The sequence below is a fragment of the Helianthus annuus genome, chromosome 16 (genome assembly GCF_002127325.2).
Source record: "Helianthus annuus cultivar XRQ/B chromosome 16, HanXRQr2.0-SUNRISE, whole genome shotgun sequence".
Lineage (NCBI taxonomy): Eukaryota > Viridiplantae > Streptophyta > Magnoliopsida > Asterales > Asteraceae > Helianthus > Helianthus annuus.
In genome coordinates, this window is record NC_035448.2 from 29,536,239 (window position 1) to 29,552,478 (window position 16,240).

At 34.7% G+C, this 16,240-nt stretch overlaps 1 long non-coding RNA gene across 1 annotated transcript; it reads left to right on the forward strand.

Annotated features, from left to right (window-relative positions):
* The first annotated feature begins 433 nt into the window (after positions 1-433).
* Positions 434-9,340, forward strand: LOC110917405. Its single transcript, XR_002580545.2, has 3 exons — positions 434-5,082; positions 7,056-7,122; positions 7,570-9,340. It is a non-coding gene; the product is annotated as an uncharacterized LOC110917405 (long non-coding RNA).
* Positions 9,341-16,240: the final 6,900 nt, after the last annotated feature.

Sequence of the window (16,240 nt, forward strand, 5' to 3'; positions counted from 1 at the left end):
TTAAGACATGAACACGAACACGAACACGAACACGAACACGGACACGAACACGACACGAAATCTTATCATGTCAGTTTTTTCAAACACGAACATGATAATAACCTAGTTACACGAACACGACATGTCAAGACACGAAAAAACTTACAAACGTATCATACGACTTGATAATAAACGAACAGGACCTTTTAAGACACGAACACAACTTGTTAAGATTCATCAGAAATGTTAACTCAATACGTGTTAAACAATTATACTTTTGACATAAAAAGGTATTTTTTTTAAACAACTCCGTTTTTGTTACAATATATATCGTACTCATTTAGTTTTTGTGAAAAAACCAAGCACATTTGATTTGAGAAAAATCTAATTAATTCTTAAACTAATTAAATAATATAATAAAAAATATAAAAAAATAGTTTCTGTATGTTTTTTTTTCGTTTTTGGTTTTTTTATATAATTGGCGATCCCCTCCGGTTGGCTTATATCCCCAATGGCTCAACACGTTAGCAAGCAATAAATCAACTATTATGCAAGCAATTATTGCCGCATAGTTGAATGCAAGTGGATGTACATAGATGTCTATATATTCTAACATTTAGAAAACTTGTATGGCCGCCAAAGTAAGTCGAGGTTGAGTCATATAAACTTATGGGGTTATCTCATACATGGGTTTGTGCGTTGGTTCTTCTTATCATTATTGTGTGTCACATGAGTGTAATCACTCATGGAGATGAAACAATCGAGGCTGGGAAATGGAGTTGTCGAGAGTGTGAACTTAACCCACGTAGATGTCGTCCGCGTGCTCGCTGTCGTCCAAGAGGTGGACCACCTGGTCGTGGCGGAGGATTTGGAGAAGGTCGTGGTCAAGGTCTTGGGGGAGGTGGCAAAGGTGTAGCCGTGGTGGCAATGCCACCTTAGCAGTGATTGCGAAATAGGTAGTCCCTTACTGCCTTTGGATAGAGGCAATGGAAGTGAACAATCCTTAATCGGTATAAAGTTTATATATTTGTCATTTGTGTATAAAGTTATATCGTAGTGTGTTTGAACTTTGAACTTCTAAAGTTTGCCCACAATGGATTCGAATTTTAAAGAAGTGCGTGAACTTAGATTCTATTTTGTAGTAAACCTAGTACTTATATTTTGTAACTTTTTTAAATATTTAATCATTGTATAAATACTAATTATAGTGTTGGCACCGTAACAAATCAAACCAATATCCATCGAATCCTCCCGAGTAACAAAAGCGCCACAACGTACGGACACCACTACCTAGTTACTTTTATAATACTTTTAACGAGTAACTTTATAACAAGTTTCCAATATGTTTCACTAAAACTCACTAAACTTTTTTTTCTTTATCTATTTAAAATAACTCGGATTTGATTTATTTTTCAAACTCCCAATATTATACAATTATCTAAGTTACCTTGATACGATAATTTGGCATGTAAAAACCTTTTTTTCGTTCCTAATAATAAAATACAGTGACATGACATTTTAATTGCTTTAAATTAGGCCTGAAAGATATGGATTTATCATCCATTAATGATCCAACTTAAATGGATCATGATCCGATCTATGATCCAACATAATGGATCATGATCCGATCCATATCCAAATAATTTTAAATAGATGGATCACTATTCGGATCGATCCACATTAAAAGAATATTATAAAAAAACTCTAAAAAATAAGAAAAACAAAACATTATAAAAAAATCCAAAAGAATAAAAAAATTGTACAAAATAAAAAAAATCTAAAAATTAGAAAAATTCTAAAAAAATCTTTAAAAAATTTAAAAATTCTAAAAAATAAAAAAAATCTATAAATTCTGTAGCCATGAATAAGATTTTATATGTAAAGTTCCTATATATGCAATTGTATATCATACTAGAAACCATCAACTCCATTGGTTCTAACTTCATTGGTTCCACTTATTGACTCCTCAAACTCGGCTGTTGAAAGACTATCTATCTACCCTCGTAACTCGTAAGTCGTAACTAGCCTACATCATTATAAGATCACAATGGTAAGTGGCCAACAAAAATTAATATAGGAAATTTGTAAACTGAAACTATTTGCATAAAAAACAAAAAAACATCAATAAACATAATGAACCTGTTGAACAGAACTTCTAATTACACTCATGAAACCGAATACCCGCTTACCCGAACTATATATCCGAAATCCCTCTTGAGTTGTAGGTTGTTTGGGAATTAGGTAGTTTACTATTTGTTTTTCCTTTTATGTAAGCGTCATGTAAGTTGGCTAAGAGTGACTGTCATGTAAGTTGGCTACTTAAGCAGCCTAGTAGGTTGAATGAGAAAGAGTGACTTTTAGTAGAAATCAAGAATTAAAAAGAGTAAAATCTGAATGTTTAATCTCACCATTTAGACTATTTCATAGGTTAACCATGAACTTTCAACATATATGATTGCTTAGAAATATAATGAGAAAATCAAGTAACTTGGACAAATGCAGGTATAAAAAAAAAAAAAACAAAACCAAGTAGCAACTAACATATTTTTTTCTTCACAGTCATCGAATACGTGGCCATAATTATGTCGGACTAGTTGCAAGTTAAAGCGTGCATGATTCAAAGTAAAAGAAAAAATTTTTCCTTTAAATCTAAATATTTTATCATGGTTTATGCTTTATGCTTATAAATATGATTAGAAAACCTCCCCAGTCTATAAAAGGAAAAACGAGCAGGACATCACAACAATGCTGACGTAGCAGTCATATAGGCTAACCAATAATGCCAATCTTATGTCATTTTTGCATCATCAATTTATATCCTCAATTAATATTTAATATTAATATTAATAATACACAAATAACAATGATAGTTCTGGCTCCACTTTCAAAATTCAAACTATACTTTCAATCCCTCCCCCTCTCTCTCAAATCCAGAGTGCCTCCCATCTTTCAAAATTCAAACCATCTTTCCATCTAGGGTTTCAAGATCCGCATTTAGGGCTGTGATGATAACCTGGTAGTCATCAGTTCGGTTCCTACTTCCGTTTCATTTACAATCTGATTCCAATGCTCGGTTTTGTTTGATTAGGTTTGATTCGGTTTCATCTTTCTGACACTACAATTAAGCATATTTTCTTTCTTAACGTAGATTTTTTTTAATTGCTAGTGTTGTTTGTTGATTTTAACGTAAAAGAAGAACGAAGGTGTGTTGGGGTGATGGCTGGATCTGATTTTTTTCTAGGGTTTCTCGTGAAGTTGATGTAACACCCTAAAACGTAAACTCTTTAATTTAATATTAGAGTGGTACTCTTTTATTTAAATGAATAAATAAAAGATGATGTTGTGTATATATACATACATACATATGTTGTAGAAATTAACAGGGTAATAACCTAGTTAAAATATGTACCACATGTTATGGTTAAAATATGGGCATTGTTAATTAAGTTAAGATGCAAGTTAAGGGACCAAAATTGTCAAATGGCTAAACCTTAATAATTCCCTGCATTTTAACTTAAAGAACACACACATTGTGTGTATATGTCGACATTTACAAGAAGGAGAAGGGAGGAACCCTAAACTCATCCATTGTCCCAAATCAAGAATTTCCTCACTAAAATGGGGTGTTGGACGCTTGAAATTATGGATTTTTACCCTCCATTGCTCATCTAAGACTGTGGGGTATGGTGGGGTTTGGGTTGGGGGCATGAGTTGACACGTGGAGTTGAAGCCCCACCACCGGTGAGTAACGTGTCCGTGGGGTATGGCGAGGCTTGGGTTGGGGCGTGGCTTGGCAGTTTATTAAAAAATAATTACATAGGATGGCTAGCCTGCCCCACGCCCGGCCAACAAAGCGAATAGGAGCCCGCCACATAGGATGGCTAGCCCGCCCCACGCCCGGCTTTAAACTCCCGCCCCTTGGGCCACGCCCCAACCCAAGCCCACCCGGGGTGGTAGCTTGGGCGTTTTCCCCACCCCACGCCCCAACCCAAGCCCCATACCCCGCAGTCTAACTCAAGGCATGAACTAGATTTATGATTTGGTAAAGAGGGTTTTATGGAAAACTTGATGCATTCATCAAGGTAGATGAAATTGGCCATGTTTTGTTGTTCTTGTGGCATTTAGCTACTTGAATTAGTGAATGCATGATTAGATTTGAAGTTTGATGTTAGTATATTGTTAATTATGCTAGAATTTAAGGATTTAGAACACTTAAATGGGCTGGAGAAATTTGATGTTGTGTGTTGCACACAAGGTGCTTGATGAAACGCTTGAACAAGAAGAGATAACAAAGCTGATTGGGATTAAAAATTATTGGGCAACAGTTTTTAAAAAATCATATAAAATAAAATCACTGGAACGACCTGTGAGGTTGAGCCATATGCTCAAAAAGCTATTAAAACATACTACGTTTTATGTTTGAACATGTTTGTCAAATTCTAAAGTTAAATGGGTCAAAATAGTGTCCAAATTTGGCATAACTGTTTTGACAGCAAGCTGATTGGAAGCATTTTGACCTCTGAGCTGATCTTGTGAAAATATTAATTAATTCTAGGAAGCTTGGATTGAGCTGATTCTTTTTGGGCTGGAAAGATCTTTGAGTATATTACATTTCATCTTTGATCATGAAAGGCTAAATAAAACCGTAAAGTGGTCGAAAGAGTCGATTTCAGCAACTATATTATAAAGTTGCTGCACATTGTATTGATAAACTTAATCCAAGAAAGGTTGTATTTTGTTTATACTTTGCGTTGTTCATAAAACAATGGTTTAATGAACATTAAGTATGTTATTTGGTTTATTGCAAGTATTTAAACTACCTACAAATAAGCTTGTCAAAGAAGTTGTGAAAATGAGAAAAGAATGATTAAAGCATATAATACATATGGGTAGTTTGACTTTTAAGAAAGTCAAACTGACCTATGATTTAGTTAACTAAATTATATGCAAGAAAACCCATAGGAAATGGTTGTCATAATATGAAACGACTAAACTAACCATCTTATGGGTAATATGATAGTTTGACTCTTGACGAGCTAGGTGAATCTTGGAGGAGATGATCAAACGGGATAAAGACACGAGGAAGACTTGCTTGGATGAAAGGTAAGTAATACTTACACTTTAGTATAGAAATATGGTTAATGCACATGTAACGACCTATCAAGTATTGAAAGGTTACCGGTACAAGTTGGTAACCGATATGTAATGAAAATTGGACCCCATGGTATAAACCATGAAACGGGTAAAAAAGAAGATTGGTAATTAGACAACTTGTGATAGTTGTAACGATGTACTAAACGAAACTCCGTGGTATAAACCATGATACGGGTCAAATTAAGGAATTGTATATAGGCAACTTGTGATAGTTGTAAGGATGTGCTAAATTGGACTCCATGGTATAAACCATGATACGGGTCAAAATGAAGGTTGGTAAATAGACAACCTGGGATAGTAATGATGATGTACTAATTTGGACCCCATTGTATAAACCCTGAAATGGGTCGAAATAAAGAATTACGAGTAGATTATAATTGCTAAAAATGTTGAAGTATTGAGACGAACCTAATGGTGTAAACCATATGGTCAATTGGTGGTGTTGTCATCATTTGACCAAGAATATCTAATGTTGTGTCTTCCAAGTAGATGACCTACAGGTTAGCGTATTTGATGGACATGTGATGAAATGACTAGTTAAATCAAGGCAAAAATGGTAAGAATGACCGGGTTAATATTTTGACCCACGCCAGGTACTCAAAAATAAGTTATTCCTCATGAAGGGAAGGGTTGACTATAATGTTTGAGATAAAAAGTTGGGTGATTAAATCACCCAAGTAATATACATTAATGTAACACCCCAAAAATATAATATATATATATATATGTGTGTGTGTGTGTGTGTGTGTAGGGTTGAGTTCATTTCAGAACTCTAAATAACTACAGAACTTTCAGAACTCCTAATAAATAATCATTTTATATATAAGTTTTTGTATTTAGGATATTTTTATCATCTATTATATGTATTTCTTTGATTACATACATGTTAAAGTTAGTTTACATATGTTTAATTGCCAAAATTATATATATGTGTCATAACTAATTACATATATGTAAAAAAACTAGTTTATATATGTGTAATTATAAAATTACATATAAAAATGATAAAATTACTCTTAACATGTATGTAATCATAAAAATACACATAATAAATGATAAAATTATCCTAAACATAAAAATATATAAATAAAAAGATTGTTTATTAGGAGTTGTGCGAGTTCTATAAATATTTATGATTCTGAAATGATCCTGGCTATATGTATATATATATATATTTATTTATATATATATAAATAGACATATGTTGGTCATGAACTTATGAATTATAACTAGGAACATGTGACCTAGTTAATATTATGTTGCTAATTGATGAACAACATGAAATGGAGTCCTTTTTATAAAATCTAAGAACTTAAGGGACCGAATTGGATCATAAGAACTTAAGGGACTGATAGTGTATAAATGAAGATTGTTGATCACCCCTACTAGGGTATCATAAGGTATGTTGAATTTTAGCATTTGGTGATGTTATGAGGTTTGGAGAAATTCTTGATATAACAATATCTGCATAAATTGTAAGAATTAAAGTGAAATAATGGTAGTTTAGCTACTTAGAATCATCATACTTGCTAAATCCATGAAGTGATTACTTAAACATTGTGTTAGGGTTTAATAGCACATGTATATGTAAATGGGTTTTAGTAAAAGTATGTAAAACATGATGTATGATGATTAAAAGATATACTTGATGAATGATGAATTGAAATTTGATGATACTTTGGTCTTGTTGAGAATGTGGAATTAACAAAATGAGAAAATATGGGTAACTGATGATTACTTGTAGTCATTAGAAGTAGCATAAAAATCCACGCACACAAGGTGTTCGATAAAACGCTTAAAATAATTACCATTTCGATTATTAAACGAAAATTGTTGATTAGAACTCATGATTGAGAGCTTGGGCAAGTTACATGCCTTAGCAATGGATTAACGTTCTAATTATAATGGGTTGCACCTAATAGGTAACTCGGGTGAAGCTTCGGGAAGTCAAGCTGGAGCGAACGCACGTCTAAAGGATAAGCTTTAAAGGTACGTGGCTACATGCTCCGTAGATCTTTTGTTCTTATTTTTACGTTAATAATTTTGGTTCAAAAATTTTATAAAGTTAGTAATTTTGTTAAATTAAGATAGTTATAAGTATGGGTCTTATAAGTTGGTTATCAGAGCTTAAGGTTAAAGATGAAACGTGTTCGGTTCAAGGGTTGATCAAGACATCCGGTAAGAACTAACTATAATTGAGTTTTAAATTGAAAGATTTAGAGAAATAAATGATATAAAAAGTGTATGGGTGGAGGGTATTATACGCTCGAACCTGAGAAATACACTACGTATAAAAGGTGAGGCAAGTTATATGCTTGACCAAACCGAAAAAGAATAATACATCACATATGATTAAGTGTGATGAGTATAAATTTCCATGTGACGAACTAGAAATGAATTGAACAAGTCATTAATCAATTAATGTGGACATTTCAGTTAAAGAAATGTCTGGTGCAACCGGAGGAGATACGATATCCCACATAACTGAAGAGATGCAAGAAAAGATTTCCGAAGAAGTTGGAAAAGCCTTGGAAGCTAGTCTACCACAATTCATGGATAGACTACAAACCATGATTCTATCGGTGGTAGAAGACAAGATAAATGAACTCAAGGAGAGTCTCACACAAGAAAGAGACAAGGGTAAGGTGAAGGCATGCCCGTATAACAAGTTTATGGCATGTAAATCCCCAATTTACAATGGCGAAGTTGATCCAATCGTTTGTCAATGATGGATTAGCGACATTGAAGGTGTTTTCAATAGAACGCATTGCGATGAGATCGACTTCGTAGCTTACAGAACCGTTCAATTAAGAGGTCAAGCAAAATATTGGTGGGACAATCTTAAAAAGGAACAAGGAATCGAGACCACGATAACTATGACATGGGAGGAGTTCAAAGTACCATTCCTTAAACACCATAGCCCGAAGGCAGTGATCAATAAAATAAAAGAATAATTTATTCAATTAAGACAAAAAGGAGAATCAATTGATAAGATCACGGGGGTGTTTCTTGACAAGCTAAGGTTCTGCGACAAGTTAGTGCAGACGGAAGAGCAGAAGATTTACTACTATTATAACATGCTAAGTGCTGAGTATCGAGAGTTTATGACTCCCTCGAAATATGAACATCTCACAGAATTTGTAAATGCCGCACGAGAAAGAGATATCGAGTTGAAGAAACATATCGAAAGAGGTGAAAGGAGGGCGTTGGATGCAAATCCAAGCCCCACTAAGAAACAAAAGCCGAACGAGTTTTCGAAGAAGGGAAACACAAAAGGGGGATCACCTCAATCTAAAACATGTGGGAAAGCACATCGGGGCGAATGTTACTTCAAAAAAAAGCCATGTGCTATGTGTGGAAAGGTGGGGCACGGGGCTTCCAATTGCCCTGGTAAAGTGTCGCTGTGCTATAAATGCTATAAACCGAGACACAAGAAGTCTGAGTGCCCGGAATTGATTGGAAGGAATGAAAATACGGACACGAAGACCAAAGACCCGAAATCAAAGGCGACGTCCTTCCACATAACGGCGGCCGAGGCCAAAGTCGAACCCGATGTGATTTCTGTGACACCCGGCTTTTCAGGCCGTACCGTACAATTGTAACATGTGTTGTGAATAGATAAAAGGCCATATTTGACTGATTATGATGTTTATATGTGAAATTTAATGAGTTGGTAAATTTAAACTTTGGTAAAAATTATGTTGGCCACGGTAAGATAAACGCTTATCGCGTAACGGTTAAAATACGAAACGAACGTCGGTGACCACCCGATCAGTGTTAAAATCCAAAAATAGTCTTTTGTGATTAGAATAAAAATTTTAATCATATTCGTGAGGAAGAATAAATTAAAACGCTAAGAAACTCTATTTTTCGAGTTTAAGCGCGTACCGCGCAATGCAGCGCGTGTACCGACAAAATACTGTCAACACAGCCTGTCAAGGCAACTGACCATCATTTTAGTAATAATTTGATAACTTTATTACTTTAGAATGATAAAAATAAATAAAAACGCATAAATCCCTATTTTTGCGATTTTAAGCGCGTACCGCGAAGCACATCGCGCATACTGCCAAATACCGGCAACGTAGCGAGTCCCGGCAAACAAAATATTGTTCAATAACATTTTGGTGATTTTATTTTTATAGATTGTTAAAAATAATTTAAAACGCACTAAAACAGGATTAAAACGCTAGATAAAATATCCGGTATCCAGTAAAATACCAGTTTTAATCTATATATATGTGTGTATGCGTGTATATATATATATATATATGGGGGTGTGTGTGTTGAGAAAGTTGGAATCCATGCAAGCCATTTGCACTCTCTCTCTCAAGCTCCTATTGGTCTAAATAGAGGTGCATGATGACACTCTCCTCAAAACTCCCAATATCTTCCACCATTTCAAGAATATTGTCACAAACACCATCAAAACTCTCTCTCTCTCTCCTAAAATCAGCCGAACACCTCCTCTAACACATCAAATTCGAAAATTCTTAGCTTGTTCATGGAGATTCAAGCTCATTCCAAGGCCATTTGAAGGTTTGAAGGTGATTCCAAGGAGTTTCAAGCAAGAACCGAGCTTCATATCATCTTTTTAATCAAAAACCCACTTGAATCTTGAGGGTATAAAACTATTCTTTTTAAAAAGTGTTATTGATTCTTAGTGTTGAAAATAATAGTGATGGGTTTCTCTTGAATCTTAGAATTCTTCACAAACTTGAAATTTAAACAAGAAAATGGTTTTAGTCAAAACAAAATGGAAATACATACATATATGTATGTGGCCGTGAGTGTGTAAATATATATGTAAGAGTTTGAGTTTTGATTTTTGGGTTGATTCTTGTTTGACATGATTCTTGAAAAGATAAATACATGCATGATCAAATGTGGTTTTATAAAAGATCATATGATTAAAAGATGAATATGTTAAAATAAATTTTGTATGGATGAGCACACACGTGTGTGTGTGTCGTATATGTACATATGTGTGTGCACACAAATGAGTTTTGTTAGTTAGTGTGTAAATGAAAGATACTTGTAATTATGTATGAATGAATTGTATGATGATGGATAATATAGGTTGAGTTATGTATAATATGATATTAATGTGTTCTTGAGAATGGTTAGAACATAAAAGATGATGATGATGTTGTATGAGTGCATTAGATGCATTTACTTGAACATGCATGATGATATGAGATCATAAAAAGGTGATTTGAGTATGATTTAATAAAAATCAGTTTTAATCAGATTATGAACACTAAAATAAAGTTATTTTAAAAGTTTTTAGTGATATATAACTTTGTTATAATGTTTGATAGCTTTGCATGTTGTACTTGGTGCATTAAAGGTTGTAAAATACGTGAAATAGCATGATCTATGTGACTTAAACAAAAACTGCACTAATCTGATTATAACCACTATTTTAATCAATAAATAACATATATTTGTTAAAATATCAAGTTATTTCGAGTTGGGATGGTTATAGTAACGTTTAACGCAAAACTATGCGTTAAAACGGTCAAAAAATCGGCTTTTCAGGTGATTTATATAAAACTGATTTAGATCAGTACGTAAACTGATATTTTTAGTTTAAAAATAATTATTTTAACTAATTTTAAGTTTACTTGGTGTTTGGTTGGTCATACGTGACTTCCGACGCCCGAAACCGTTACCGAATTGCTAAAATACGCATTTTTCGATGAACACTAGTATGGGTAAATTTTGAGTGAACCTTATGTGATAAAATGTGTTAAGTGATTTAAACATGTAAATGTGATAATATGTTAAGTGTTAACTTGATAGTGGGAAGTAAAATGGACTTTCTAAAATTTATATGGATGTTTTCAAATAAACACCTAATCAGAAAGTTTTCCTTGGAATAAAATTGGTTGTAAGTGAATATGTGAACTCACTTTCCTTTGTGTTGACACTTGATTTTTAACGTGTTCTACAGGTACTTGAGTTCGGCTTCGGGAAATTATGGCGTATCTTGTGGTTGTTGACGCATGTTTTGTTATTTAATAATGTTGGACTAACTTTTAAAACTTCTGGGACGAATTAAATAAGATCCATGAGGATCATAAACAACTTGACTATGTCATGGTTGTGTCGTGTCTTAAAACGTAATGTTTAAATAACTTACATTTAAAACATACTAAAATGTCCAACAATTAAATACATCGATCGACAAGATATAAATGGGCACCAACTTCCGTCTCCACTACGTTATATATTCCGCTGTGACATATTTTGGGGTGTGACAGAAGTTGGTATCAGAGCCATTGGTTGTTATCGAACTAGATGTTTTCGGAGGAAAACACTAGACTTCAACCGAAGAATTTTGAGATTTAAAGTCCAAAATTCTCGAAGCCAATTTTTTAAATAAACATGGAAAATTTTATCATGTATGAAAACCCTTATGTGTTTATGTGCATACGTGATTTTTTGTTTATTTAGGCCTTATGTGTTACTATTCACGTTGATCACACACTTACTTTGTACAGTTATGATATGTCACGTCTCGGCTTATAGAGCCATTAGTAGACCTGCTCATGGATACTGTCGAGCCTACACTTGAGATTCTTACGCCCGTCGACAGAATCGTCTACTCCGTTACTCGATTCACGTGTTTTGCTACACCTCTTTTAGTCTACACTCACCGTAGAAAGAGGACTCGACCCGTTGGAGAGATCGCATCGACTTCGAGAGTTGAGACAGTGTCCGCTTTGAAGAAGCAGAAGGAGATTTGGATCAATCACTCTCACTATGATCGTCAGTTCGCCACGTTACGCGGAGGCATGGAGATGGTGAAGGACTCCGAGGGACAGATGGACTGTTATGATGAGCTAGAAGAGCTGGCTAGGAAGATGTTGGACTTCCAGGAATTGAAGCGTTAGTTGTTGGTTGTTTCTGTTGTTTGTTTTGTATGTCTTATTTGATGAACCTTATTTATGGCTTGCATGCCAAATTTTTAGATATTTAGGAGGAAATTTCATATAGACTTGTTACGGGTGTTGATGTAGACACGCCGAATTTTGATTAGTCTTAGTATTAGAAATAAGCCTTGTAAATTTCTGGTTTAATAAATATCAAATGAGTTTCTTTTGGTTTAAGAATTGTTCTCATTAATATGTGGATATTATACATGCGCAATGTTTGGTCCACTACCATTTAATGATTGAATTATTTTTTGTTATCGTCTTATGTGATTATTATTGTTGTAAATAATAGCAACGAAGAAATGCCGCCAAAAGCGAGACAGGGTTCTGGACTACCTATTACCCCTGAGGAGTTGGCACAACTCATAGCCCAACACGTTAATACTGCCATGGAACAGCGCAATGCTAACCAAAATGATGGCCAGGAACGTGGATGTGGTGCTCACGGGCATGGTTTTGGTGGGACACAGAATCGGAATCCCTTCAGGTGATATAATGATCGGAAAGTTTTAATAGTTCATGTGTTATGATATAATCGGAGCGTAATTCTGAATTTTCATTAACTTTGTGAACAGTACATAGATGTACACATAAAACAATCCAGGGTTGTAACCCAAGATCATTTACTGGTACCCTATGCAATGACGTGGCAACGGTATGCGAGATGTCGGGCCGTCTTAGCGGATCGACCATTCAAATAATTCTGCATTCCGAGCCTAGATCTGGGGATTCGCGAAAGCAAAAGTCAGAGAGTTTGAGTAAGGATATCGTTGAGAAGCGTGTGTAGCTAACCCTAGAGAGTCGGGAAAGGATAACGCCAAGGATGGCAGGAGTGGTCTTGAGAGGAAGACTCACGAGGATGAGTGGAGAAAGTGCGCCAGATGTGGTCGGACTGGAGATATGACTCGCGAGTGCTATGCCAAGAGTACATTGGATGGAGTTACGTTCAAAGGATGCTACGAGTGTGGTGAGCAAGGACATTTCGAGAGAGATTGTCTGAAAATGAAGGGTCAGGATGCCAGAAGTACAGCATTCGAGCTAAACGCTGGGAAGGCACGAGATGATCTTGCTGTTGTTACCGGCATGTTTCAAATCAAAAACCAATCTATGTTCATACTTTTAATACCAAAGCTAACTTGAGTTTTGTTCGAGAAACTCTGAACCATTTTCGTGTTCACCTACAAGTAAGCTGAGTAAAAAGTGCCGGATAGAACTAGCAATTGGTAAGTTGATGGGAACTGGTGAGGTTGTTTGCGGTTGTAGTATTTAGTAAAGTGATCGTAGTTCTAGAGTTGGTTTATGTAACGCCCTGCTTCTGCGTACTTTCCATAATTAGAAAGCTCGCCTTGTAATGCTATTTTTGGAAATCTTGTATTATTAAAGTCGTCTTCTCGTTGTAAAATCCGAGACTTGGATCATAAATAAAATTCGTATTTCTTTAAATTCACCATCTACATATTCATACATGTTCATACGTTCGAATTCATTGTACATCGAATCCTTATTTGTAATTCATAGTTATACGATACTTATTCACGATGCATGTCCATGCTTGTCCTTAAATTGTTGATACCTAAAAACCCCTAATAATATGCTTATTTATACAACGGTTAATCATCTAATATGTGACATATACTTGTCACTTACAAACATGTTACATACTTGTACATTACACTTTTTACCTAGTTAAATCATGTTTTATTTCATATTTCACCTTGTTACAAGTTAGGGGAAACATTGTTGCATATTATTACACAACTTAACTAACAAAATTACTCATTATAATGTTTTAAAAAAATAAAAAAATAAAGAAATATGGCAGCCCCAATTCAGCAAAATTCAGCCCCATATAGTTGGGTTTTGTGGGCTAGTTTCAAGGTGTAACCCCTTCTAAACACTTCCAAAGCCCAACCCATTGAAACCCTAATCCTTCCCCCCTATAAATACCACTTATAACCAGCCTCTCTACCACTTTTGCAACACTAAAAACTCTCAAAACATCCTCCAAACCGTAGCTGAAAGCAAAGGTTCGAGCAGATTGACACCCCTTCACGAAAATGAGCATAACTCACTCATTTCTTAACGAAATCACTTGATTCTTTTTCCTACTTACTTGGATAATCATGGGGTTCGATTCCTAGACTTCTCCTTGGAGAAATCAGACCTGGAAATGCCCCGAAATCATCCATAAACATTCTGTTTGTTTTCATTTTCATCAAAAACTTGTTTATACCTATGTAACTTGTGTTCAACACATCTCATACCTATGTCCTAATGCTTACAACTTATCCCATGGTTGGTTAAGCTTAAAAACAAGGTTGAGACATTTAAAATCAGAGGATTAAACCTCATAAACTTGGTGTTTTGTCTAGGGTTTCAACCCACAAATCATGTCAAACATAGCCTTTGATACATGAGTGATTAGGGAACAACTTGGGTTGTCCTACATACAATCCTCACGTGATTTGATGATTTCTCTATAGTTAGGTTGTTTATGTTATTGTGCAAATCCTAGTTCGTGACCCTCCTTGGTTGTTGTTACACCAAGTGAAGTGGTGAACATTCAAGGGGTTCCTAAATGGAAGCATGTCCTTCCTACCCCATACATGACATCTATGATAACACGAGGTGCCTAAATGAAGATTCTAATCTTCTACCTCCTACTGGAATTATTGGACTAAATAATATGTAGTACTTAACCTAGGTATATATATACACTCATTCGAACCTTTGATGTTGAACTCATGTTTATATGTTAAAGTAGTAGAACATCACCTAAGACCTAAACCTTGTTGTGATTCTTATGGGTGTTCAACTCATGAAAACATTATCATAACCCTTGTGGTTACCAAGTGTCATACAAGTGTTAAGTGTTGAAGATGATTATTTTCACATGCTATTCACATATCTTACTTTTTATGTTGTTTTGAATACCGAATCTCGACTCTAAGCATACTTGAACTTTAACCCTACACATTCAATCTTCCAACCTCATCAACTCGTCAATAATTGGATAATTGGAAAGCATATGCAAACTTTGTGAGTATACTCGTATTCCCCCTTTTTACTTTTACCACTTTTGGGGTGTAACATGTTTATCTATCAACAAACTTACACGTGAACATTTTGCTTAAACACATGAACATTCCTATAACATGCTTGTATACGTGATGGCTTGATGCTTTAAACTTGGATTTATCTTATGTGTTGAATTTATCATTAACTTCGTACGAGCCAAACCGTGACATATGTAGCGCTATAGGATTAACGACCCGCCCCTTTATCTCGGTAATGTCATGAGCATATTGCGTTTCCTTGGTTTGATATGTTAGACACATACCATGTTTAAATGTTTATCTTGAATCACATGCTTGCTATGAGGAATTGTTCAAACTTATCTTTTGCTATGTACGTATCAAACTTGTATACTCGCCTTTGCTTTTGCATTGAACTTTATTTTAACATGTTACAGGTGGATGTTGACGATGCATGGAATCTAGTAGGATGCTTAGATACACACTTAGAAAGAATTGTATTTGTATTGTATCATTTTATTATTTATGTTGTTGTATTTTGTTTCAAAACCTTATACTTGATTCTTTAGAAATGAAATGAAATGATTATTTAAATACTTGTCACAATTATTAGCGTTATGATGTCTCGAGCAATCTTCACACTTCGTCTCATCCCGATGTTTCCGCCATTGGTTGGGGTGTGACAGATTGGTATCAGAGCCATAACTATAGGGAATTAGGAAAAGTAGGAATGCTTTAACCTAGTCTATAGTTCTAGAGCCTTATTCGTACCTTTTACTTAAAACTACTTGCATGCTATCTTATTTGCTTTTATTTATTCTCTTGATCTTGCAAGCATATGTGTCACTTATGCGTTAACACTTAACATGCTATACTTATTTTTATTATGTGTTAATACCTGTTTCATCGTCTTATCCTTTATGTGTGTTCTTGACATACTTTTTATGCATTAATATTCGTTTCATCATTTCACTTTTATTGTGATATTCTTGACATGTTATACTTGTTTGTTTAATCTTTAATATACACTTTTCCTCACGCGTTTTACTCGACTATTCTAAATCCGACAACACACATATTACACAAACGAGACGAGTTCACCCAAAATAGGCGTGAAACCCACAATTTGGT